The 25,136-nt window shown below is 45.4% G+C and overlaps 1 long non-coding RNA gene across 1 annotated transcript; it reads left to right on the forward strand.

The window, feature by feature from the left end:
* The first annotated feature begins 14,699 nt into the window (after window positions 1-14,699).
* On the forward strand, window positions 14,700-20,986 carry LOC137144747 (uncharacterized). The gene is made up of 2 exons (XR_010917476.1): window positions 14,700-15,460; window positions 17,408-20,986. It is a non-coding gene; the product is annotated as an uncharacterized lncRNA (long non-coding RNA).
* Window positions 20,987-25,136: the final 4,150 nt, after the last annotated feature.

Consider the following 25,136-nt stretch of genomic DNA (forward strand, 5'->3'; position numbering starts at 1 on the left):
CCCCCGCCGCACGCGGCGCCGGCTCCGCCGGGGGCGGGGATTCTGGGGAACTGCCGGGCAGGTGGGCGGGGCGCGCGGCGGGGGGCAGGGGCGTGGAGGGGCTCAGGTGGGGGCGGGGGCACGGAGGGGTTCACACAGGGTGACCAGATGTCCTGGTTCATAGGGACACTCTCAGTGTTCGGGGCTGTGTCTTGTATAGGCGCCTGTCACCCCCACCCCCCTCCCGATTTCCACAGGTGCAGTCTGGTCACCCTGGTTTCACATGGGGGCGCAGGCACCTCGAGGGGTTCATGTGTGGGGATGGAGCTCACCTGGGATAGGGGATATGGCCAGTCCACATGGGGGACAGGTGTTAGGCTCCCATGGGGACAGCAGTACAGAGAAGCTTATATGGGACAAGAGCAGTGGTCCCCATACTTTTTACCCTGCCCTCCCATCTGTGCCCCGCCCCCCCAGCTAGGACTGAGAGCAGGGTCATGGGCTTTGGCTGGGAGCGGGGCCACAGTTGGGGGGCTGCAGTCAGGTCTGGGGGCTGGGTGCTGAGGCAGGGGCCACCTCAGGGTCATAGGCTAGGCCCGGGCTGCATGATCCTCCCTCCCCACTCCTGAGAGCTGGGCCGTGCCTCTCCAAATGTTCCTCCATGCTCTCCTAGAGAGTGCACCCCACCGTTTGGGGCCCTCTGGGCTAGAGTGAGAAGAGGGGTTCAAATGGGATGTAGAAGTATGGAAGGGCACACATGGGCAGCAGGAGTATAGAGGGGCTCACACAAGTGTCTGGTGGTTAGATGGGCTCACGTGGGGGTCCCAGGCAGCGGTGGGGCTAGAGTGTGATATACGAGCTCGTGTGGCAGTGGGGCTGTCCTGGGGGTGAGGCAGAGCCCGCAGGATGCAAGAGCTCACACGATGGGGTGAGACTTTGGCCAAGGTGTCTGATGGGTGGGCTGGGCCAGTGCGTATTGCCCGGCTCCTGTGCAGTGCCTCAGGGAAGCGGGGGAGAGGTTCATATGTGTTGTGTCACATGGAGGTGGGGCAGATAGCGGCATAGTACAAGACAGTGGTGGCACAGACGCAGTGGAAATGAATTAAATCCTGCTTGCACACCAAATAAAAGGGTTTAATTCCTTCATGACATCTTCCTAATACTGACATTAACCAAGGGGGGAAGCATTCCTGCAGGTAACCCAGCCAAGGTCACACAGGGAAGCAATGGCAGAACCAAGGATAGAGCCTAGATCTTACCCCTGTGCTATGCTTGAAGCACAAGACCATTCTTCCCCTTGCAAGAGAACAGGATAGGTCACAAGATACAAAGAAGGACGAGAGGGAGTGGGGGTTTGATGGGGTACAAAGGAATCCCTTTAAACTGAGCGTTGCATTCTGTGGAATAGACTGTATAATTCTAAGGAGATGAAGACAAGCCACAACAGAAACATCTTCCAGTACTTACTGTGACAGGGTATACTAGACCCTTTGAGACTCCTGGTGGAAGCCCCAGGGTCATACCACACCCTGCCCCAGTAAAGGAGCATTGAATGTGGGTCCTCCAGGCCTGCCTAGAAAGGCTGCAGGGAGGCAACCAATCAGAGCCTAGCAAGCTCAAATAAAAGATGCTGCAGGGAGAGTACTCACTCCCTGGCTAGACCCAGAGGGGTGAGGAAGGAATGGAAGTTGGTGGAACTCTCCAGGCAAAGAGGTGGTAGGGGGAGGGACCCTGCTCAAGCAGGGGTAGGGTAGAGAGAACCCAAGGACTGTAACCCTAGGGCAATGGGAGAAAGTGATGGGGCCTGAATGGGAAGGAGACCAGGGAAATCATAGCAGCTAATTGACCTTAGGGTTTATGGGCTGGGAAGTAGCCTAAGGCCTGAGAATGGGATAAGACTCTGTAGTAAAAGCTTTAGAAAGGGGAGGGAATTAAACAGGCCCAGAGATGGGGCTAAAGACCCTGGAGAGGGTCAGCCTCATGTTGGACTTTTTAACCCTGGAAGGGGACTGAACTTAATAAATGACTGAGCAGGGGCTGTGAGAGCAGGTGAAGATACACAGTCTCCAGGGAGAAAGCTCTGAGGACTGTGCTCTGTAACAGCACCAGGGATGGACTTGAAATTAGCCCAATGGGGCTGAACACTGAGCTCAGAGACAAGGCTAAAGACACTAACAAAGGTACAGTGATAAGCCTTGGTGGGCCATTGTTACCCCAGGAGAGGTTTATCCATTGTTGACTGTGACTGTGATAGGGGGTTGAACCACTGAGGACCTGCCCATCAAGGGCAACAACCTAAAGGGGGTGCCAGAATGAAAAAAGTAGAGCAGGATCACACACAGCCAATAGGCAATGCTCACAAGAGGTAAGTGTCCTCCATTGTGTCCTTACTTGTTAGCCACACCGCTATTTTCATCCATCGACTTTTATACCACGCTCATCACTACTATGCTGAGCACTTTCCAGTAGTGACTTGACTAACATCTGTCATGCTTATTATCTCTCCAGAGAGAGAAGTGTGTGCAGGGGATAGATCTGTACTGGAAATTCTTATAATATGTATATACACACAAATGCCCACTGCTATATATTCATGTTGGAGAAGGCAGGTCAAAGAAATGTGCCTTGCAATTTGGAGCAGAAGGTGGTGAGATTTATGATGGTCCTTTATTTTGGGGAGAGATCATTCCACAGAGTGGGACCTGCTCCCAAGAAAGCTCTGTCTCCTGCACAGATGAGCTTTCCCCTTACTGTTGAAAGATCCATGGGGCCAGAGGAGTGGAGTTGTTGACCATGGTCTTCATCTCTGAGCTTTAGATGATCTTTTAGATATCCCACCCCTTGAGGATAAGAACCAAACCCTTGAACTTCATTTGATAGTCAATGGGAACAGTGCAGCAAGGGGAGAACAGGGTCCGAGGTGCTTGTGATAGCCTGTGCTGCTGAGGGGACACAGGGCAGTGTTCTGTACCAGCTGAAGTTTCTTAAATGCTGAAGGCTTCATGCCCAGGTATATCACATTGCTCTAGTCCAGCCATGAGGTGACGAAATTGTGAATAACTGAGGCCAGGTTGTTGTCCACCAGAATGGGATGGATAGCCTCTCTCAGAATAGAACTGATTCACAGTTGGAGGTGTATCCTGGGGTGACCCTTAGATTTTTCCATTTTTGGGGGTTTTTTTCCATTTAAAATAAAATGGTCTAAGCCTTCAAGCTTCAAAGAAAAATTTCCAAGCCCTTAACCCTCGCAGGGAAGACATCGTGGCCCTGGTGCATGGCAGGGAGAGGGGCATGGAAATGGGAGAAGGGAGAGGAAAATACCAAGAGAGGCCAGATGTGCAGCTGGAGTAAACTGGCATAGCTCCCTTGAAGGCAATGGGCCCAGATCCCCAGCAGAAGTAAATGGGCATAGCTCCATTGAAGCCAGTGGTATCACATTGATTTGCACCACCTGGGACTTTGGTCCAAAGGATTTCAACAGTGACTTGTGAAGAGTGCCCATGATTTATCTTTAGTTTGGGCTCCAGAACAGGCCTGAAAGGTGGCTAGTTTCTTTAATGTTTTTTTCACAGTAACACAGCAAGGGTTTTCTCAATCGGGCATTGGCGTTGCACACTGTTTGATTTATCTTTACCGTCACAGTGGTTGTAGCCTTAACGCTTTCCTGCCGGGGCTGGTTTATTCACAGAAAATCACATTCAGAAGCAAATCTTCTGGCCCCTCTATTGAAACTTTTCAACCCTTCCTCTAGGTGTTTTTATAGACCTTCCTGGTTTTTTACAGGTGATCGACTCCTTGAGAGTTATCGCTAACTACTAAGCCCACAGACTTGGTATAAACTGTAGCCCTGTAGGACGTGACTCCTGGACTCTGCCCCATCATCTGGAGTAAACCAGGCACAAGCGAAGCTGAGCCCAGGTTCTCTAAGGCTCAGCCTTTGAACAACGGGCATTTTGGCCTGTGGATGTGCCCTTGGACCAGTGCTCTGCTGCAGTGAGAAATTCAGGCACGATCTCCTGTGTTTTCCCTGCTAGACTCTGGACAAACTGCCCGGTTAGTAAGATTATAACATCACAGATATCCAGCAAGAGAACTTGATTCTTTGATAGGGGGTGTGACTCTTATGAGTGGGAGGAAAACAATGGAGATGAAGGAAACAAACCAGAAAAAGACGGAGGAAATCCAATGGAAGAGAAAGAAAACAGAAAGAAAAGAGAAGGAAAGGAGAGAAAATGCCAGAAATAAATTGAAATTGATGAAGAAAAGCCCCACAGTGCGTGATGTTTGAGAGGAGTATACTTCATTTATTCAGCTATATTATTGTATTAAATGCGTTAAACCTTTATTCTCAAACTGGGGATCATGACATGGTTATGTGAGAGTTGCAAGCTGTGAGTGCCGCCCAGGCACGGGGCTATGAGTCCTGACCCTGGCCATGCATGGGGTTGTCAGCCCTGAGCCCCCCCACCTGCAGAGCTGTGAGCCCTGGGCCTGGCCAAAAGCAGTGAGAAAAGGTAAATTCATTTTAAGCAATAGGGTTTAAATTTAGCATTTAACATAGTGTTGAATATAAAAAATGTGGGGGGGTTTTCTTTCTAAGGGCAGGGGCTGCACTCAGAGGCTTGCTGTGTGAAAGAGGTCACAAAAACAAAAAGATTGAGAACCAATAGGTTATGCAAAGCAACTCATAACTTGGTAATAAACTGTAAGCTTTGTCTCATATTTCTGTTATGTGCTTGTATCATGTCTAGCGCCAAAGAGGGCCCTGATCCACAGTTGAAGTTCTTGGGTGCTCCTATAATGCAAACTAATAACTAATGTAAATGTTTGTGCAAATGAGCTGTGGCCCTGGGGATCCTGGCCACCAGGGGTCGGATGGGAGTGACTTGTGATGGCTTAGCAAGCTGGTGCCTTCTCCTGCCAATTGCCATCTTGTGCTTTAGAACCTGAACTCTTATTTTAAAATAAATAAATAAAAAATAAGGCTCTCTCCACCCATTGTGGCCATGAGGAAAACCATGCATGATTTCCAGAGCAGCCTTGTGACTAGCTATGGAGTCCAAGGGTTTGGCAAAACCCTTCCTCAAAGCTTGTGCTAGTGAGTAAAAACTCGCCTTATCTGCCAGTCTCTGTGACAATGTCCACTTGTCATGGGAGGTGCCTGACACAGGCAATACCCTCACCAGAGGGTCAGAGAAGCTCTCATGTTAGAGAGACCTAACATGGCTGAGCAAGGTCCCTTGTGGACTCTATGGAGTCCCTGGCTCTGCTCCCAGCCCAGGTTACGTGATGTTGGGGGTTGTAAATATCACTCTGGTTAGGGTCGGAAGGTTTTCTCAAAGAGGGAGGTTGTGCAGCATGAGCTGACGGGCATCGGGCCTTTGGAAAAGTGTTCCACAGCCAGATAGCGTCACTGTATTGTCCCATGCTGGGTCGGATGGGGAAGGGCTTAATTCCCTGCCAAGGGAGTCAGGCAGAGGCTCGGCCCTGCCTCATCCTGAAGAACCAGATGTGTTGATCGTATGCCTGAATTTATGGTTGTATGCAAATTAGGAGCAAATATGCAAAGTATTGCATTAAATCATTAAAAGTCTTGCATAAAATGTCACGGGGAGCAGCACAAAACATGGCAGCTGTGAAGGAAACCTTGAGACCTGGGCACACATGGGGCCCCTTACGTTCCTACCCTTCTGCACTTTGTCCCTGGTTTAGTGACCAGCCCTGGCTGCTCATTGGCAGCTTGGACTTGGTTTCTGACATCCAAATATCAGAATGTAAAATTAAGCTATTATGCTGTATGTGTATGGTGGCTGTACCATCTCTGTGCCTATTGAAGGGGCTTTGTCAACCCTCTGTGACCTTTTTGTCCCATCACTCCTTTTTGTGCACGCTCACTCCCACGATTCTGCAGTGAGCTACAAGTGGACCCAGGTTTGCCAGCATAGTAGCTCCTAACAAAAGCATTGCTCCTCTGCTCCAAGTGTCACCCTCTTAAAATCTGAGCAGATAAAAGAAGAGAGAATGGAAAAAATGACAGTGCATAGAACTAAATTTGTATGTCCGGTATATCTTCCTGCTTTGCACAACTGATGAGAGACTTCAGATGCCTTTTCTATTGCAGGTCTTCCAAACTGCTTTGTTGTTTTCCCACTTCCAGCAATTCAGATACCCCTCAAATCTGGCCTGCAGCAACCTCTGCTACTCTAATTCTGAACCAAAAAGCCCCCTTTATCACTTCAAAGCAGTTCCATTAGCTAATTGCTTCTCTTAGCCTCCCTGAGGCAGATAATTACTGTCTTGATTTTAGAGATGGCAAACTTGAGATGGTTTGGAGTGAGCTTGCCAGACATCACATCTGGAGTCCATTGCTGAGCTTGGGTTGGAACATGGGAGTCACCAGGGCCCATATGTTTAAAGGAATTGAAGTGTCTAACTCCCATGGATTTCAATAGGAGTCAGTCGTGGGTGCTAGTGTGCAGAACCACACTGCCTCTAGTCAATTAAACTAGGATGAAATCCTGTTTAAAAGGAGCAATTCAGGTTAAACATCTTCTTCTTAATGTCCAAATGTTCTTACCAGGATTACCAGTAATCTTAGTAATGATGTTTGAGGTGTTCAAAACTGAAATAAATCTTGATCTACTGTACTTATCCTTATGCTGTTTGTTTTTGCTTTTTGACATTTTTCTTTACTTGCATAGTCTATTTTAGTCATGTTCACTTTCTGAGCCATTAACAATGATAAAGTGAGTTGCTAATACCAGAGAGAGAAGCTTTTGTTTTAAGAAAAAGGAGGTGGGAGTAAAAGGAAACTGTTTCCACTAGATTTTTTTTTTTTAGAAGGAAACATTTCTGTTGGTCTTGTATTGTGTAAAATTTTGCACTTACTACATTTTGACCTAAATTTAACTCAACTATCGTTTTTATTTGATCCCAGCACTCTTAGTTATACCCCACATGCTCCAAGAAACAATTCCTTTTGTGCTTGCTGTTAGCTAGACTCATTTCTCATGTCTTCCCATAGCCACTTTTTAGCCAGACTATTTGTTTTCTTCTCTTCATCTTTCCCCAAAAACCTGTCTCTCCAGTCCTCTAATCGGTGACAGATTCTAGGGTCATTTGTACAAGGATCCTAAGGCAAAATCAAAGGCATGGCAGTTTTCAAATCATTTGCAAATCTCCACAGTAAGCATTTAAACAATGAGAAATTCATGTTCCAAACTGCCATTTGTGAGGTGGAGGGATGGAGTGGGGCTGGTCTGTTATGTCATTCCAGTATTAGGCATTTACCTCTGCCTCTATTGTCAGGATTTATTTTTGCTGAGTCACACTGAGACTACATCAGGTATGTCCAGTTACAAGCATAAAGTGGGGTGGAGTGACTCTCAGAAGGAGGGTAAGAGCAGAGACAGAGTGGCCCTGCAGGGAGAGATAGTCAAGTTTGTGCAGAAAGGTTAGGTTGAGCTGATTATGTCTTGCTGTTCACAGTACAAGTACAAGGAACGGATTTCTGAACTGCCTTCAGATCACTTTTCTGATTACTGAGGTGCCAGGAATGGAATAAGTTTTGGTTTGGTTTGGTTTTTTCCCCCTAGAACTCGACTCCCAACCTTTCTTTTCCCACAGAAATAGTCACGTATTTTAAATTGCCCAGATCTACAGCAGAATATTGATGCCACCATTCAGAATCTGTAGGACCCAGACAAATTCATGAAGGCAAGCGCCTCATTGGCTAACATCCAAGGATGGGGGCCTATGTATGGCTCACCAGGTGTCCTTTCTGAATGGTGAACATTACCCTTCCTTTCCTTTCTGTTAGACACTCCAGAGCTAAGCTTTCAGCAGCATTTTGACTTTGCATTCTGCTCGCTCATTATCTGAGCCACAAAACCTTTTCTTTCTGCTTGCTGTGACAGGCTCAGCCTCTTTGCAAGCCAATATAAGCAATGGAGCTGTCCTCTGTTCTAGTGTCGATGCTGATACTGCTGAAAAATCTAAATGGCAGCATATAACATGAATTCCCCATCATTTAAATGCTTACGGTGGAGATTTGCAAGTGATTAATATTTGAAAAGTGCTATGCCTTTGATTTTGCCTTAGGATCCTTGTACAGGGGTTTTTTGTTTGTTTGTTGTTTGTTGTTTTTTATTTATTTATTTATTTTGCAGCACAAGCTCTTTCAAACTTGGAACATGCTTTTCCAGTAGAAGGTAGTTTATAATCAATTAGTTATGAACAATTATTTCTCCGCCTGAATTTTTGTTGCCGCTCACACAGCTCTCTGTAATCTCTGTCTGGGAAGCATCTTCAAGCTGTGGGCTTGCCTGATGCTCAAGGCTGGAGTTAGGTACCAGGCACACTCTAGGAAGGAGAGCGTGGGGCTGCCCATGCAGTCCATCTTCTGGGTTGCAGGGAGACCCGCCTATACTCCTCTTGGGCTCCAGCTGGAGGTCTGATTGGGAGAGCCCTAGAGCAGCTGATTGGCCCACTGGCCCTACTTAAGCCAGCAGCAGGAAAGGAAGCTATCTGAAGAACTGGGCTCCACCCTGCTCTGGTGTGTGTCTGCCGCATGCTTTCTGCTCCTTGATTCCCTGGCATCCTGACCCAATGTGACTCCTGGTATCTGACTCCTGGCTTTTTTTGTCTCCTGCCTCTGACTGCCTGGTATCCTGGCCAGCCTGACTCTGGTGCCTGACTCATGTTTATTGACTGCATGGGGGCCCTATTGACATTACTCTAGCAGAGACATGATTGGATAGCAATAATGAGGAGAACCCCACACAGAGCATCCTGTGAAAGGGCATGTTGGCTGGGGCATTCCAGAGCAGCAGGTTTCAGAGTTGCGGCACATAAGGCAGTTCACACCTCCCACTGCTATTGTTTCAGGCTTGTTGCAGACTTAGGCAGATGCTGTTGCATTATATATGCTTGATTCATGGTTTCAAGGTTTTCTTCTGCAGCACTGAGGGCTGGAAGCCTAGATATGAAAGTAGAAACTCTGATCTATCATAGGACTCCAAGAGCTGGGGCTCTAGATGGTTTTATTTTGTAGCTATATGGATATATTTTCTTATTGGCTCAGCACTGAGTCAAGTGACTTATCTTATTGCCCAATAACAATAATGGGTTAAGCTCATAATTGGTCATTTGAAGTCACCAAAATGAATGGGAATATTTTTTTCCCTATTGACCCAAGTCTAGCAATCACCAGGAGCAAGTCAGCATTTGCTAGCAATTAGCGCATAGTGGTATCCAAGATATCCTGCAGTTACTACGGCTATTTCCTGTACTAAATACAGGGGGAAATGATGGTGTCTGCTGGAAAATGCTGAATCTTCACTTGTGACCATTGCAGATTGCCACACCCCTGAAGAAGGGGTTCCCCAGGCATAGTAATCAAGCCAGGGCATTTTGGCTTAATGCTTTGGCCTGTAGATACAGGATCCATAGTCCTGAGCTGGGCTTAGTTTTGAATGTGTGAGTCTGGGATTTGCAGTTGGTTGAGAGAAATAAGAACAGAAAATAGTGCTTTGACATTATGTCCCTGTACCAGATCTGGTCTGGGCCCAGGACTTGCTTATCCACACCAGATGTGTTCATCATAAGACCTTTAATACTTTGCCAGTGTGGCTGAGGTTAGTTTAAATAAGGTATTTTACACCCAGTGGTTCACCTAGTGGCTGAGAAATATAATGCAGATTAGTATTCTATTACAGTGACTGGCTGTCCACTCCTCAGCAATCTGCAGAAACATAATAATTAAAATGCCTGTTTTGTTTCCTTTGCTGCAAACCATCTAATTACCACCCTGCCTCTGCTTCCTTCAAGTGCTCCTCATGCTGCGATGCAAACGCAGTGTTTGGATCGGCTGTCACTGCTGTCACACTAGCACCAAGGCCTCTGTTGCCTTAGCGATTATCTTCCCTCCCAGTGATCATTTCCTAATAGGCTAGGAGCTGGGCAGGTCTTGGGTCTCTGCACTCACTGTTCATCCACCCACTCCCCAGGCTACTATCTTTCTAATAGCTTCTTATTTAATTAGTTTTATAGAAATTTGGGGCACCAGTGACATAACTCCAAAATAAAGCTGAGCATGGCAGTACAATTTAACCTAACCCACAGCCACTGGGCAAGACATTTTAAAAAATCAAGACATCTCCAGTCCCCTCTAATGCTTCCCCACTCTCTTAGACCTAGACAATTGGCTCCTTCAATACTTCTAAAGCTGCCAGTCCATCAAACTTTTGTGCTACCAAAGTCAATGAGATAGTGTTCGTTGGAAACTGGCCAGGAGAAATATCAGGCACAGTGCCCTTCCTGTCATTCAGCTGAGCCCTCTATTTCCCCATCAGACTAAATGTAACTAACTAATGGAATGGCTGGGTTTTCACCTCTTTACCACACCAGGGCTCTTCAGGGAGGAGTGTTAGCAATGCCTCTTCTGAACAAACATGCTGCCAGCAATAGAACATATCAAGGAGATTAGACAACAGAAGTATCAGTCATGAGTGAGCAAAGGCACCTACCCACCTCTCTCCACTCTTCCATAAAGTGAACTATGTTCTGAGAGAGATCACCTTGCAACCAACTCCATCCTTCATTTACAAAAGCTCAGGCCACCTTCATCCTCTCCCATTCATCAGCTCCAGAGCTCTGGTCCTCGCAGCTGAAGGGAGAAGGGGAGACAGCATGGCTGTAAGGAGGTGCTACTTCACGGCTGCCAGAGACTTGCCAGATGCCAACACCAACAAGGGAACCAAATGGTACTGATTGCAAGCAGGGATTGGTGACATGAATGCTTGTCTGCTGGGCAATGGAGTGAGACTAGCATGTGGCCGCTTGTGGGATTCAACAGTATAAAGAACATCGGGGTGTCTGCACCACATGTAGTGCAGCAGGGATTCTTTGAACGGCACTGGGAAAGCTGTTTCATCCTTGGTAGTGTAATTGCTGTGAGGGAAGCCTAACGTATGAAATGTCACAAGAGTAATCTACCAAATGCCACAGCTGCCCTCTACTTCCACACCTAGAGCAACCAGCAGCTGCCAGGGCTGCACTACTGCATCGCAAAGGAGGGAGGCAGGGAGCAGCCCATCTGCTCTGCAAGCCACAGCAGCTTTGATTTTAATCCTGAGGCAACCAAAACTAATCATGGGAATTCCTCTGGCCCCACTCCATCACCGCTGACTGTGAGCAGTGCGGCACTGATTGAAAAGTACTGGGGAATGGCTGCTATGGCACTGCATGCAGCAGGGGAAGGACTGGGAGCTGGTAGCTCACAAGTAGATATTGAATGCTCCCTAGTGCGAGGATGCACAGAGAATATTCAGTGCGGTTAATGCTGGGAAGAGACCACATCACCATCACAGTGAGAGATGTAGATAACTACACTGAGACTTTGGTCATCATAATGCTCTGATCTACCCGTGTGTGCTAAGCTTGTCCGCTCTTTGGGATAGGGACGGGGAGAGAGAAAGAAAGTGTGTGTGTTGGGGGGGAGTGGAAGGAGGACGACAAAAAGGCCTCCTGACCCTGGATTTGGGTCTCTGGTTTTATTGTAGAAAGACCTGTCCAGTGGCTTCACTTGTTGTTAGTAACCGTTACTTATATTTTAAGGCAGTGACTTTGCATGGGATTTTATAGAGATTTCTGAAGGGCATGAATCCTGGGCTCTGCTTACTGGAAATTCTTATCTCATCAGTCCTGTTTTTTCTGGTGGCACCTACGGAGGTCTGGAGAAATGGTAAGATTGTGTTCTCGCAGAGACACAATGCAAATGAAATCTCATTTACTGAGGTGGCAGGAGGAGGAGAGGCGAATAAGCCCACCTAGAACCCCAGGTGATGACTTGCAGGGCCAGCCCATGCTTCAGGACCCAAGCTAGCTAGGTTAAAGTTAACTCAAGCATGTGTATGAAACCACACCCTACAATTACCTTACATTAGAATACTGAGCAGAGATACTGAGTAGGTCTCCACTGCAGTCTCTGGTGGTTCCCTTCACCATCCAAAAACCATCACCCAATTCCCATTTAAAGAAAAAAAGCTACCCTGTATTGTGTCTTTGTCACAGTTAAATCCACAGTGCTGCAGGGCCAGTGAATAGCACTGTTACCTCCCATGTGTCTAATGAGTCACTCGCGTTCTCCCTCACCTTTCCTCAAAAGCTAGTAGTTCTTTAGAAAGCCCCGCCAGGGTCTAAGCAGAGGGGAACGAGTGGTGGAAAAATGTATTTTGAAATATGTTTGAAAAGAGTGATGTGTGATTCAGTGCAAAGCATGTTCTTCCCCTTTGTTCATGACCGTTCACGCTAACAGGTTTTGCTTGCATGCTGGGGGCTGATGGGCATTCCTCACGCGCAGGCCCATGGGTGTAACTGCATATGAGCATGTGTGTTTGCACCAACAGTGCTTGCCCTGTCACCCTGGATGGATGTGCAGTTGCTTGATGGAAGGCAGTCAGGGATGAAAATATCATATATAAAGTCTGCTAGACCACTTATTCAGCTGAGCTGCAGCTTTCAGGAAGGAACACAGCTGTTTTTAAACCTGGGTCCATGTGCATAGGCAGACATAATAGCTTGGATCCTCCAGGGCTATAAATCAGCACAGATCAGCTAAAGTCAGTGGAGTGATGTTGACTAACACCAACCATAGATCTGGCTCACCAGTTGTATTTTAGTCCTAGCCCTGCTCAGCTCCTGCCATGTCTACTTTGTATCCAGCCACAGGTGAAATGCCTCCCAGGTGGAGGGCAATCCATTATGATCTATGAGCCACCCCTTAAGTCAATCCCCTTTCACCAAACTGGAGTTGGGGGGGAAGGGCGGAGCAAAGCAGAGTTTCCAAAAGCATCTCCTAGTGGCGTCTTCTCCTGGCTCTGTCGGGACTTGCCTCATCTCCTCAGCCAAGCATGAGGCCTCCTGACTAGCAGCCCAGGAGCAGCACTGGCATAGGAAGGGACCAGAGGACTAGATGCACCCTCACACTGCTCAGCAGGGACAAGAATTAGCACCAGTGAAAATAGAGCCCAGTGACTGACAGTCTATTCCCTCCCCTCCAAAATGTCCTGTCGGTACTCCAGTCTCTGGGCGAGGTGGATGACAAACCGGAAGGCCTCTCTAGGTTGCTGCCTCTGAAAGCGGCTGTGGCCTGGCAGTTCTGGCAGCACTATCTCCATGGAAGCTGTTAGCTGCATCCCGCTACCAGAAAGAGAACATGGGCCAGTGGCTGGAAGATGAAGCTAGCCAGCTTCAGATTGGAAATCAGGGGTACATTTTTGACAGAGTTATTAATCACGTGGACAATTTACCAAAGGTCGTGGGGGATTCTCCATTGCATTCTCCAATCAAGATTGGATGTTCTTCTAAAACCTCTTCTCTAGGAATTATTGTGGAGAAATTCTACGGAGGGCAGATTACGTGATCCCAGGGCTCCCTTCTGGCCTCGGAAACTGACTTCTCCTTTCACCTGCGCCTGTGACTTTAACACAATTTGTACCCTGAGCCCAACTCTAAATAAAAACCCTTCACAGAAACAGCACGGTTGGTGACAAGCCTCTCTCTCATTCCCTGCCTTCTGTGCAGGGCGGGCCCCCTGCTGACAGGACCGCCTCTGCATGGGTAAAGCCATGAGTCAATAGCCAAGTGTTCCGGGGGACTGTAATTGTCTCTTCCTGCCCTTCCCCCCCTTTGTTCTCAGCTGAGTCACTCAGCAGCAGAGGGGAACAACAACCTCCCAGCATTTAAGTTGCAACTGAGTTTTCATTATAAGGCCCCCATCTAAAATCCACACACACACACAAATGTCCCATCAGCCTCAAAACCAATGCTTAACTCTGGTGGTCTTTGAAGTGGTTTGGTTCAGGAGCTACTGAAAGGGGGTTGCAAGGTGATGTGCTTCAGAGAGAATGAACAGAAAAGGTAATCATCAAGTGATCCATCCCGTCAGCCATTCCCAGCCTCTGGCAAACAGCAATCTTTGCCTGTCCTGGCTAATAGCCATTGATGGACCTATCCTCCATGAACTTATCTAGTTCCTTTTTTAACCCCATTATAGTCTTGGCCTTCACAACATCCTCTGGCAAGGAGTTCCACAGGTTGACTGTGTGTTTTGATGAAATACTTCCTTTTGTTTGTTTTAAACCTGCTGCCTATTAATTTTGTTTGATGACCCATAGTTTTTGTGTTATGAGGAGTAAATATCACTTCCTTATTTACTTTCTCCTCACCAGTCATGATTCTATAGACCTCTATCATATCCCTCCTTAGTCGTCTCTCTTCCAAGCGGAAAAGTTCCAGTCTTATTAATCTCTCCTCATATGGAAGCTGTTCCATACCCCTAATCATTTCAGTTGCCCTTTTTTGTACCTTTTCCAATTTCAGTACATCTTTCTTGAGATGGGGCCGACCAGATCTGCACGCAGTATTCAAGATGTGGGCTTGCCATGCATTTATACAGATGCAATATGATATTTTTTTTGTCTTATTATCATCTATTCCTTTCCTAAAAGAGTCCCTACATTTCGTTAGCTTTTTTGACTGCTGCTGCATATTGAGCAGATGTTTTAGAGAACTATCCACAATGACTCCAAGATCTTTTTCTTTAGTGGTAACAGCTAATTTAGACCCCATCATTTTACATGTATAGTTGGGATTATGTTTTCCAATGTGCATTATTTTGCATTACTTTACTCCAGTTTTGTGAGATCCCTTTGTGTGGGAGTGTATCATTCGTACCCTGACCTGATGGCTACCTAGTGGACACTTACAGCAGGCCTGGTGCTGGACACCGGGTCAAGTGAGGCTGCCTACAGGGAGCTGGAAGGTGGCCACTTTCACTCAGGCGCCTCACTGGTGGCGAGTTCCCGGGACTTGGCCGCCATCCACTAGATAGTAGAAAGTATTCAAGGTCGTAAACAAGATAGTTGTGTGAGCTAAGAAGCTACCAGTAATATGTAAGCTGTTCCCGTGTGAAGTAGGTGAAATCATATAATAGCCAATCAGCAATTGTGTGACCATTGTATGCAAAGATGATAAAAAGGTATATAAGCTGGAGAACAAGATGGAATAAACGATTCTGCTTGCAATCATATTGGTTGTTGTGCTTTATCCGTCCCGCATCCTCTGCCATCAGCAGTGGAATCCTCCCTCGTCCTCTGCCATCAGCATTGGAACCCAACAAATGGTGACCCCGACGTGATTGCAATTCAAGTGGATTGGATTGTGCGTCGGGCAGGGAGAAGAAACGCGGGAGTTATAGCCGCTGCAGGAGGTACTGCGCTGGACGCAGCTCCTGGTCGTCCAAGAGGGACGTGTATGAGCTCACAGGAGATACTGCGGTGAAGGCAGCTCCTGGTCGCCCAGAGAGGCAGGCGTGGTCGCCCAGAGAGGCAGGCGTGGTCGCCCAGAGACGTGGTCGTCCGAGAGAGACGTGGTCGTCCAGAGGCGTGGTCGTCCGAGAGGGACGTGTTTGAGCTCAAAGGTGAGCGGCTAATTAATTAAGTATGGGAAACGCTGCATCAGCTGAAGAAAAAACGGTGCTTGAATGTTTTATATGTATCGCGGAGCGCCAAGGGGAAAAGGTGTCCCCGGATAAATTATCTTGCTTATTGAAGTGAGAACTAAGAAGGGGATTTTTTGTAAAATCAAGTACTGTATTTGATAAGACTGTCTGGGAATACTTGGGCTCCGACCTATGGGAGTCGGTAGCCCATGGCAACAAGGAAGCCTTTGCCTTAAGTCAGACCTGGAATAAGGCAAGGAGGATGGTGAAGAACCTTGCGGCTGAAGCGGGGGTACAAGCGGCAGTGAGAGAAATATTTCAAGTGGGAAATGAGACGCCTCATGTATTGCCAGTAGGGAACGAAGTGAGTGTGGAGACCTGGACTGCAGTTCCATACCTTCGCGAGGAGATTGGTCGGTGACGGCCAAAGCGTGTGATAAATACTGGCACATAGGAAAATAAGACTCCTAAAGAGACCTCTACCATGGGAAATGAAAGAAATACTAAGTGGCAGGTTTCTCTGAAGAAGTACAGAAGTACTGAGTGGCAGTCAGACTTCTCTTATGTGGTATAATAAGTGTGTGAAAAGGATCTTAAAAACTGTTTGTAATTAGGTGCTACCTTAAGTGTTTCAAGAGAGAGAGAGGAGATTTTTTTTTTTCCTTTCTTTTTCTTCTCTGTTTCTCTCTCCTTATTTCTCTCTCCGTTTCTCTTCTCTTGTTTCTAAAAACCTTTGAGAGAGGGGGAGGGAGTGGGTAAACATAATGGGAAATTGTAAAAAATAAGGATCGGGCCCTTAAGCATTTTGGTTCGAACAACATGGTTTATGGCCAAAAGGAGAAAGGGGGGCCAAAGATAAAATGCAAACAGGGTGAAAACTCTAAAGAAAGACTGCATAAGTCCCGGGTAAGGAGTCTAAAGGACTCCAAAAAGGAAAAAGTGAAAATTTAGATAAAGAGTATATAGAGAGGTTGGGGCCGGGGTTGGGGAGTAGGACGTGGTACCTTTTTGGCCCCAGGAGATTCCTCCTGCCACTATTGTGGACAGTTGGGACACTGGAAAGCAGAATGTCCAAGACGATCTGGCCAGTCGGAGTGGACATTTGGGCCACCACCACCTCCTCCCCGAGACCAGACTCAACCTTTATATTAGGACAGCCTGGGAAATGGTAACTTTATTAATGCACCCTTTTTGTTAATAGATTAATCAGGTTTTTATGTGTTTTGTTTTATTGATGGAAAACCAGTAAAATGTTTTATAAACACTTTCTAGACACTGAAGTCAGCAGATCCACCTTAAAAGTTTAGGAGTTTTCTCTATTCCCTTATCAAGGAAGAATGTAAACCAATTAATGCCGCATCTAGTGTCTAAACCACTATCTGTTTCTTTGAGATCTATTTCTAATTAGCATGCTTTTCTTTTAAGTTTTTATTTTTCAGTTAACCTGGTAGGTAGATATTTATATTGTAAAATTTGATTGTACTATTTATTGTTTACCAGATGGGATTAATTTGTTATTTTCCTTGTGAAAATGAAAATTCTATTTTGGCTGTATTTCTTGAATAGGGACAGGATTTTGAAATATCCAGCATACAAAAGGAATATGTCCTGTAATTACATCTCTCCTTAAACAAGGAATTATTGTGCCTATTTGAATCCTCTAAAACACCCCAATTTTTCCTGTTAGAAAACCTGGAAAATATTTATTGCTTTGTGTAAGATTGTGTGGGGATAAGTATAAGATCATTGCCTGTTACAGTAATGCCATGGACCCTGTAGCTGCAGGGCTTCCACCTTGTCTCCGTGCCATTGCAGCTGTAGCTGCCTTGGGTAAAACCTCGGAAACTTTGATTTTTGGTTCTCCACTTATTATTTTTGTACCTCATATTTGTTTAACAAAATATAAAATTCTTTTGTTGTTTGCAGGTCATATTATACTCACCCGATGTCCAGTTTTTGATCCTGCCTCATTGTTATCCACCCTTTGTAGAACCCAAAATTGATTTTCTATGTTATTGGCTCCTGTCAAAGAAATTTTAAAGGTATTCTTGTGGCTGATTATGCTGTTTGTTCTTAACATGAGGTAATTAAAAGTAACCCTTTCCCTTCTGTGAACCCTGATCAAGAAGCTAATTTTTTTCCTGTAACTACAGTTTGTATCCTGACCGAAGGTAAATTTGTTAATGATTCCCATTATGCCTTTGGTGTTGTCCATAATTATGGTTAACTCTGAAAACAAAGAGGCTTCCCCACTTTGGGAGGCTTCCATATTAAATGGATTTTATGTTGCTGCTTTATAAATGTTGTATAGTTATTTTTTATTATTGTTGTTGTTAAATGCTTAGTTTATTGGTATGTTTTAACAGACTCTGCTGTTAAGGCTGCAGTCCTTTTTGTATTTTAGGCCATATTTATGTTGTTTTGTGTTTATATTGGTCCAGTTTAATATGTATTAGTAATTGTATGTTTATTTTTGAATGGGTAAAAGTTTACCCATGTGCAAAGGCTGACACTATTATAGTCAGCAAAAGGCTTGTGAAGGAATTTATCCCTTGCTTTGGGATCCCTCTGTCTACCAACAGTAACAGGTCAAGTTATAAAAGAAGTTTGCAAGGCTCTTGATATCCAACAGAACTTTTATTGCCCACATTACCCTCAGTTTGCAGGGGCAGTGAAAAGACAGAATGGTGTTCTGAAAGAATAAACTAGCCAAAATTTGCCATGAAACCAGCCTCAAATGGCCAGATGCCCTGCCTTTAGCCTTTATAAGTATAAAATCATCATGGAACAGAAAGACTGAACTATTACCACACAAGGTCCTAATGGGCTGACCCGTGAGGCTTTCTAGCTCTTTACCAGTATCAACTCACCTAATGGATATTAATTTAGCTGATGAAACTGATTTGACTTATTGTCAAGCACTAATGAAGTGTGTTAAGGCTTTTCGTTCACAGGTCCAAGAAGCCCTTCCCCAAGACCCTCAAAAAGCATGTCATGATCTACAGCCCAGTGATTGAATTCACGTAAAAGTCCACCAAAAAAGACAGCCCTGAAACTGCGTTGGAAAGGCCCACTCCAGGTATTTCTCACCACTAACACTGTTGTAAAGTGCCAAAGTTACCAGTCCTGAATACATGCCTAACACTGTAAAAGAACTTCTGCACCTGTAATGACAAGGTCAGTGGAACAGGGTGCAAGTGCTTGTAACCTCTCCCCTGCTCAAGAAAAGGATTTGCCACTCTAGAGCGAAGAGGATTTCAAACCACTCCAGAGCGAAGAGGATTTGAAACCACTCCAGAGCGAAGAGGATATACCACAACGTCATCCCTACCACCTCAAAAGGAAAAGACTTAAAAACTCCCCAGATCACTGGTTCCCTAAATGGGTATGGCTAGTGATCTTTTGGATGTTCTGTATTGGCCTTATCTGGATGACTTTCTTTTGATCCAAGTTCCTGATTAACGGTACACCTGTCGAGGAAATCCCCAAGGTCCATGGGGAAGAAGACCAACAACCTGATGACTTTGAGGTACAATTACAACCCAAGCAACTAAACCATAAAAGACAATGCTTCTTGGACTATACAGACACATCTTTATAATTAATTAATCAATTACAAACAGATTTCAATGTGTCTAACTGTTGGATTTGCAGTCAAGTTCCCTTGCATTTTGAAGAAGGTATACCCGTGGTTCTGATTGTGTTAAACACCATGTAGTAAAAGATTAAGAAGTTAACACTACAAAGTTTGGAGGGACAGTTAAAAGTGTGAAAAGTGTTATAGGAAAAAAAAAAAAAAAAAATTTTTTTTTGCAGCCTTCTGAAGAAAAAACAGGCCCTTCTCCCAAATAATTGGTCTGTAAATATGTAAATAATCAATTGTAATTAATTGCTGCAGGCTAATAGACAATCTGATTTAAATCATTTGAATATGGACAATTCAGTCAAAATTACTAAAAAAACTACTAATTTAATGCACATGACATTTTACAAATCGCATCATTATTCCATACCATTTTCCAAGATGATATTTCATGGGGTTTCACAGATTTATTTTATGCCTTAATTTTATGGCTATCAAATTTATTCTGGCTTAAGTAATTGTTTGTGTGTATAATTTGTTTTATTGTTATTTTTACCTGTTGTTGTTTTTAGTGTTTGGGTACTTTGCCCTCTGTTTGCTCTGTTTTTAGTTGGTTTGTTAAGGCCAGAGTGCCTGTCGTGCAAATGTTAACTTAAGTTGAAATTATTAAATTTAAGCAAAAGCTAGCTCAGCTTTATAAGTGAGCCACACTGGTATTACAGTATGGCTCAAAGGGGGGATTGTAGGAAAATAATTGTCTGCTTGATTATAGTCACTTTATTTTAGTTTTTTGAGTGTTCTGCTTTTTGCTGAAATCACCCCCCTTCCTTTTCCCATAGTGTTTGATTTTTTGCCAGGGTCAGAGACAGGGTAAGGAGAGGGCCAACTAGTTTTAAGTAGTCATATAGCCTTCTGAGGGAGAGATCAGACAACTTTAATAGAAAAGTAGAAATTTTTTGTTCATATGTTATTTGTTATGTATATTTTTTAAAATAGAAATGTATAAGTTAATGGTAATAGTAGTAATATTTTGAATATACCTATAAGTATCAAAAATTTATGTATATGTAATTTTTTTTGTCTTGTTTGTATAAATATGTAAAAAAGCATGTCTTCAGGGTCTCACACTGACCACATGCTGGGAAGTGTAAAAGAAAGGGGGAGCTGTTGGGGTATATTATACATATGCTGACCTAACGGCTGCAGAATCGTGCAGCTATCGATTTTTTTTGTTGGCACAGGGACACGTTTGTGATGATTTTGAATGAATGTGTTGTATGAATTGATTAGATTATTTATATTCTGTTTATGCTTTATTGCAACGCCTTGCTGATAATATGCATAAGATCATGCGAAATGTTAATCCCTTTTGGGAGTGGCTTAGTAGCTTTGGTTGGCCCTTTTGGCTTGTTTGTTTTTTTTTATATAGGCATTATTGTTGTGGGGATTGTATTTCTTTTGTTTATTTGTGTCCCCTGTTTTATTCGCTTATTGCAAGGTAGTCTGGAGTGTTTTGTTGAGCGCCTATTTAAAAGAAAGGGGGGAGATGTGGGAGTGTATCATTCGTACCCTGACCTGATGGCTACCTAGTGGACACTTACAGCAGGCCTGGTGCTGGACACCGGGTCAAGTGAGGCTGCCTACAGGGAGCTGGAAGGTGGCCACTTTCACTCAGGCGCCTCACTGGCGGCGAGTTCCCGGGACTTGGCCGCCATCCACTAGATAGTAGAAAGTATTCAAGGTCGTAAACAAGATAGTTGTGTGAGCTAAGAAGCTACCAGTAATATGTAAGCTGTTCCCGTGTGAAGTAGGTGAAATCATATAATAGCCAATCAGCAATTGTGTGACCATTGTATGCAAAGATGATAAAAAGGTATATAAGCTGGAGAACAAGATGGAATAAACGATTCTGCTTGCAATCATATTGGTTGTTGTGCTTTATCCGTCCCGCATCCTCTGCCATCAGCAGTGGAATCCTCCCTCGTCCTCTGCCATCAGCATTGGAACCCAACACCTTTGTAACTTTTTGCAATCTGTTTTGGACTTAACTATCTTGAGTAGTTTTGTACCATCTGCAAATTTTGCCATCTCACTGTTTACCCCGTTTTCCAGATCATTTATGAATATGTTGAACAGCAATGGTCCCAGTACAGACCCCTGGGGTACACCACTATTTACTTCTCACCATTCTGAAAACTGACCATTTATCCCTACCCTTTGTTTCCTATCTTTTAACCAGTTACTGAGCCAGGAGAGGACCTTCCCTCTTATCCCATGACCACGTACTTTGCTAAAGAGCTTCTGGTGAGGGACCTTGTCAAAGGTTTTTTGAAAATCTAAGTACACTATATCCACTGAATCACCCTTGTCCACATGCTTGTGGACCCCCTCAAATAATTCTAGTAGTCTGATGAGGTATGATTTTCCTTTACAAAAGCCATGTTGATTCTTCCCCAACAAACTATATTCATCTATGTGTCTGATAATTCTGTTCTTTACTATACTTTAAACCTATTTGCCTGGTAGTGAAGTTAGGCTTATCAGCCTGTAATTGCCAGGATTGCCTCTGGAGCCTTTTTAAAAATATTGGCATCATATTATCTATCCTCCCATCATCTGGTACAGAAGCTGATTTAAATGCTAGGTTACATACCACAGTTAGTAGTTCTGCAATTTCACATTTGAGTTCCTTCCCAACTCTTGGGTTGATACCATCTGGTCCTGGTGACATATTACCATTAAATTTATCAATTTGTTCCAAAACCTCCTTTATTGACACCTCAGTCTGGGACAGTTCCTCAGGTTTATCACCTAAAAAGAATGGCTTCAGTTTGGGAATCTCCCTCATAGCCTCAACCATGAAGACCGATGCAAAGAATTCATTTAATTTCTCCCTCAGAAGCTCTTTGATGGACTCAATAGATGCAGTGGGAGTGGGCAGGGGTCCCTGTCACAGAGGCATTCACCGGAGCACAAAACACCTTCTTGTGTCTTTTGCCATTTCATAGCAAAACCACCCAGCAGAAAGTAGGAGGGACATACGGGTGGGTCTGCCGACCCCCCAAGCTTCCTTGTTGACTTCTTTAGGGAAGACCAAGTGCTTGACCCTGATGTTTGGTTAATTGCAATGCAATTTTTAAAATTATTGATGTTTTTAATTGGGAAGGATGCCAGCTCCAGCAATCTTAACGGCAACTGGAAACCTACCTTTTCATTACCAGAGGGGGAGAGAGTCTCTAGGTAGTTTCATTGCAGAAACCACCAACAGAGCATAACCTAGTCACTAGAGAGGGCAGTCAATAATAGGTGATGGGTGGGCGAGTTTTCCTACCCGAAAGATTCAAAGAGCAGAGTGGGCGGCTGAGGTTCCTAACACTTCTTTGTTCCTAACTCTCCAGCCGCAGACCCAGGAAGTCCACAAAAGGATGGCTGCTTTTGTGACATTTTAGGGACACAGGGCACTAAAGTACTCCTCCCAAAGGAAGCAGTAGTGCATGCTCATCACATCTTCAGGGGACCAATGGTAGGGCTATCAGGAAGTAATAGTCTCCAGTTCATGGCAAGAAGCATCTCCCACCCAACCAACCCAACAAGGGCCTTATTCCCTACAAAGAGCTCAGGGGGCTTTTGCAGGGATTCCCTAGGCATGTCCCAATGGAGATATTCGCTGACATTGTATATTACGTTGTCCCCAGAAGCAGGAAAGGCCGGAGCAATAAGACAGCTAATGAACAAATTGTTGTGGCTGCTGTCAAAGTGGTGAGAGCAATTCAGCCTTGCAATGGGCTGCCACCGCTTCTGTCCTCTTTGCTTCATGTAGACGGTTCAGAGACCTTCCCTTCCATAGATATCAGTGTGCCGTTTATTTAGTGTTTCTCTCCACCGCCTTTCCAGAGCAGTGCAGTCACAGTGCTTACAGTGTTCCCCTGCTTTGCTCCCCCTGCTCCAAAGGGGCAGAAAGTGTCTCCTCCCACAGAGCCCCAGTGTGGTGGGCCCTGCTGTAATGATCTTGGGGGTCATTAAACAACACACCAATGAATGAGAAAGGAATAAAACTTAAAAAGAAACAAATTAGAGAGCGTCTGTGGTGAACTGCTCTACACAGCTACATTGCGCTCTCAATCTCAGTTTCCAGGACATACCTCTAAATTCCTGTATTCATAATACTTTCCCTTATGAGGGAGCGTCTCTGAAATATAATCTTCCACAAACATATCTCTACACTTGCTAGCCTTTTCTTTCTCTCTCTGTCTTCTGCTCTCCCGTTCTCCACACATAGTCTCTGTGCTCTTTTACCCAATCTCCTTGTTAATGAGCAAATTAACTCACAGCCCCAATCTGATCTAGTAATCAGGAACTCTGCTCCTTAATCAGAACCTCCCCTGGGCCTAATTTAATGAACAGTGACCAGAGTAGTGGTTCAGTGGCTGGTTCCCAGCACTCTGTCACAGGCATGATCTTGGTTCTTCCTGTAGTGGGCTCACGAGAGCCAGCAAGTATAAAAGATGGGTAAAAACATGGAAACTTTGGGTCTCATTCTGCAATTGTCATCTTGGAGCATCGGATTCACGTCTGACAGAAGCCTGGCTTCCTCCTTGTGCCCAGCCTAGTTGGCCACAAGGTTGGCTCGAGCAACGCATAAAAGGACTGGTAATTATATCACACCAGCCTGCAGAACTTTGTGAATGTGTCTGCTTTTTGATATTCTTACATGTACAATAAATGTGGCATATTGCCTTGTCCCCCTGAATAAGACCCTGCTAGTCTTTTATTTTACAAGTATAACAAGCACGTGCGTGAGTTGTGGACCAGACCTGAGGGATAGGCATGCACTGTGTATAGCATGTGGGCAGGCAGGTTGCCATGGGCACGCACAAGCTGCATGGGCCTAGCCAGGGCTAAGTCAAGGGATGTAGGCCCAGAGATTGCTGCTACAGGTCTCAAGAGACAGCATGTTTGTTATCATCTCTCTTGGCCAAATCAACTGTGCAGTTAACAGGTGTGAGATGGATCACACTCATATGTGAGTAGCTACCATTACCAGATGAGACTTGGGGGCCTAAATGCTGAGAAGTCTCATGAAGTATTTGTACCTATCTTAGATATGTATCCAGCCCCTCATTCCCATAGTATTGTATCACCTCAGAATTGTCAATGTACTTTTCCTCACAGCCACTGTGGGAAGCAGAGCAGGGCATCCCCTCTGGGGCACTGAAGACTACGTGACTGGCCACATGGGCAGAGCAGAGAATTAAACCCCACTCTTCCAAGGGCCTGGCTAATATCCTAACCACTCAGGTGCACGTCTTCCATGGTCACTCTTCAGAGCACAACTGCACAACTCTGCCTGAGATTGCCATGGCTTCCCGCTGAGGGGAGGGGCCAGTAACCGGATGATTATATAAGAAAGGGAAGCTAGCTGTCATGAGTAGACAGGCACTCTTAATATTGTCACTCGGGTCCTTTCATTCTGTTTCCCCAGACCTGTCTGTCTGCATCCAGCACAGGGTTTCCATAGCACCCATCACCACAGTTTCTAAGGTCTGGATCCAAAGGCCATTGAAGTCAATGGGAGGCTTTCCATTCACTTAAATCAGTGTTTCTGGGGCTGCATGCACCCCTGTATTCACATCCTACGCACTGTTATAATAATCTTTGTACAAAATATACCTTATGCGGTATCATCTGAAAGCTGGGTAGCAACATTGTATGTAAAGTTATGAACATAAGCCTGGGCGCTGGGTGTGTAAGGCCAGGGAAGGCTTAGCCTTCCCTCATAGTCAGGTGTGGCATCGCCCACGTCCTGCCCACCTCCCGCTGCATCCCGCTCACATGGGCCTGGCAGCAGAAGCAGTCTGTCTCAGCCGACTGACTCTCTGCTGAAGCAGGTGGGCAGGAGCTGGCGACCGCTCAGCCAAAGGGATTGGGGCCAGCGCTCTGGAGCTGGGGCATCACAGTACTGGGGTGGGCCAGCCCAGTCTGGCTCTCCAGGACTGGGGCCGCCTGGGCCAGCCCGGCACTCTGGTGCTGGGGCGGGCGCTGGAACAGGCCGGACCGATGGCATTCTGGCAG

This window comes from Emydura macquarii, unplaced genomic scaffold (genome assembly GCF_026122565.2).
Source record: "Emydura macquarii macquarii isolate MOO-44397 ecotype Brisbane River unplaced genomic scaffold, CSIRO-AGI_Emac_v2 contig_3477, whole genome shotgun sequence".
Taxonomy (NCBI): Eukaryota; Metazoa; Chordata; order Testudines; family Chelidae; genus Emydura; species Emydura macquarii.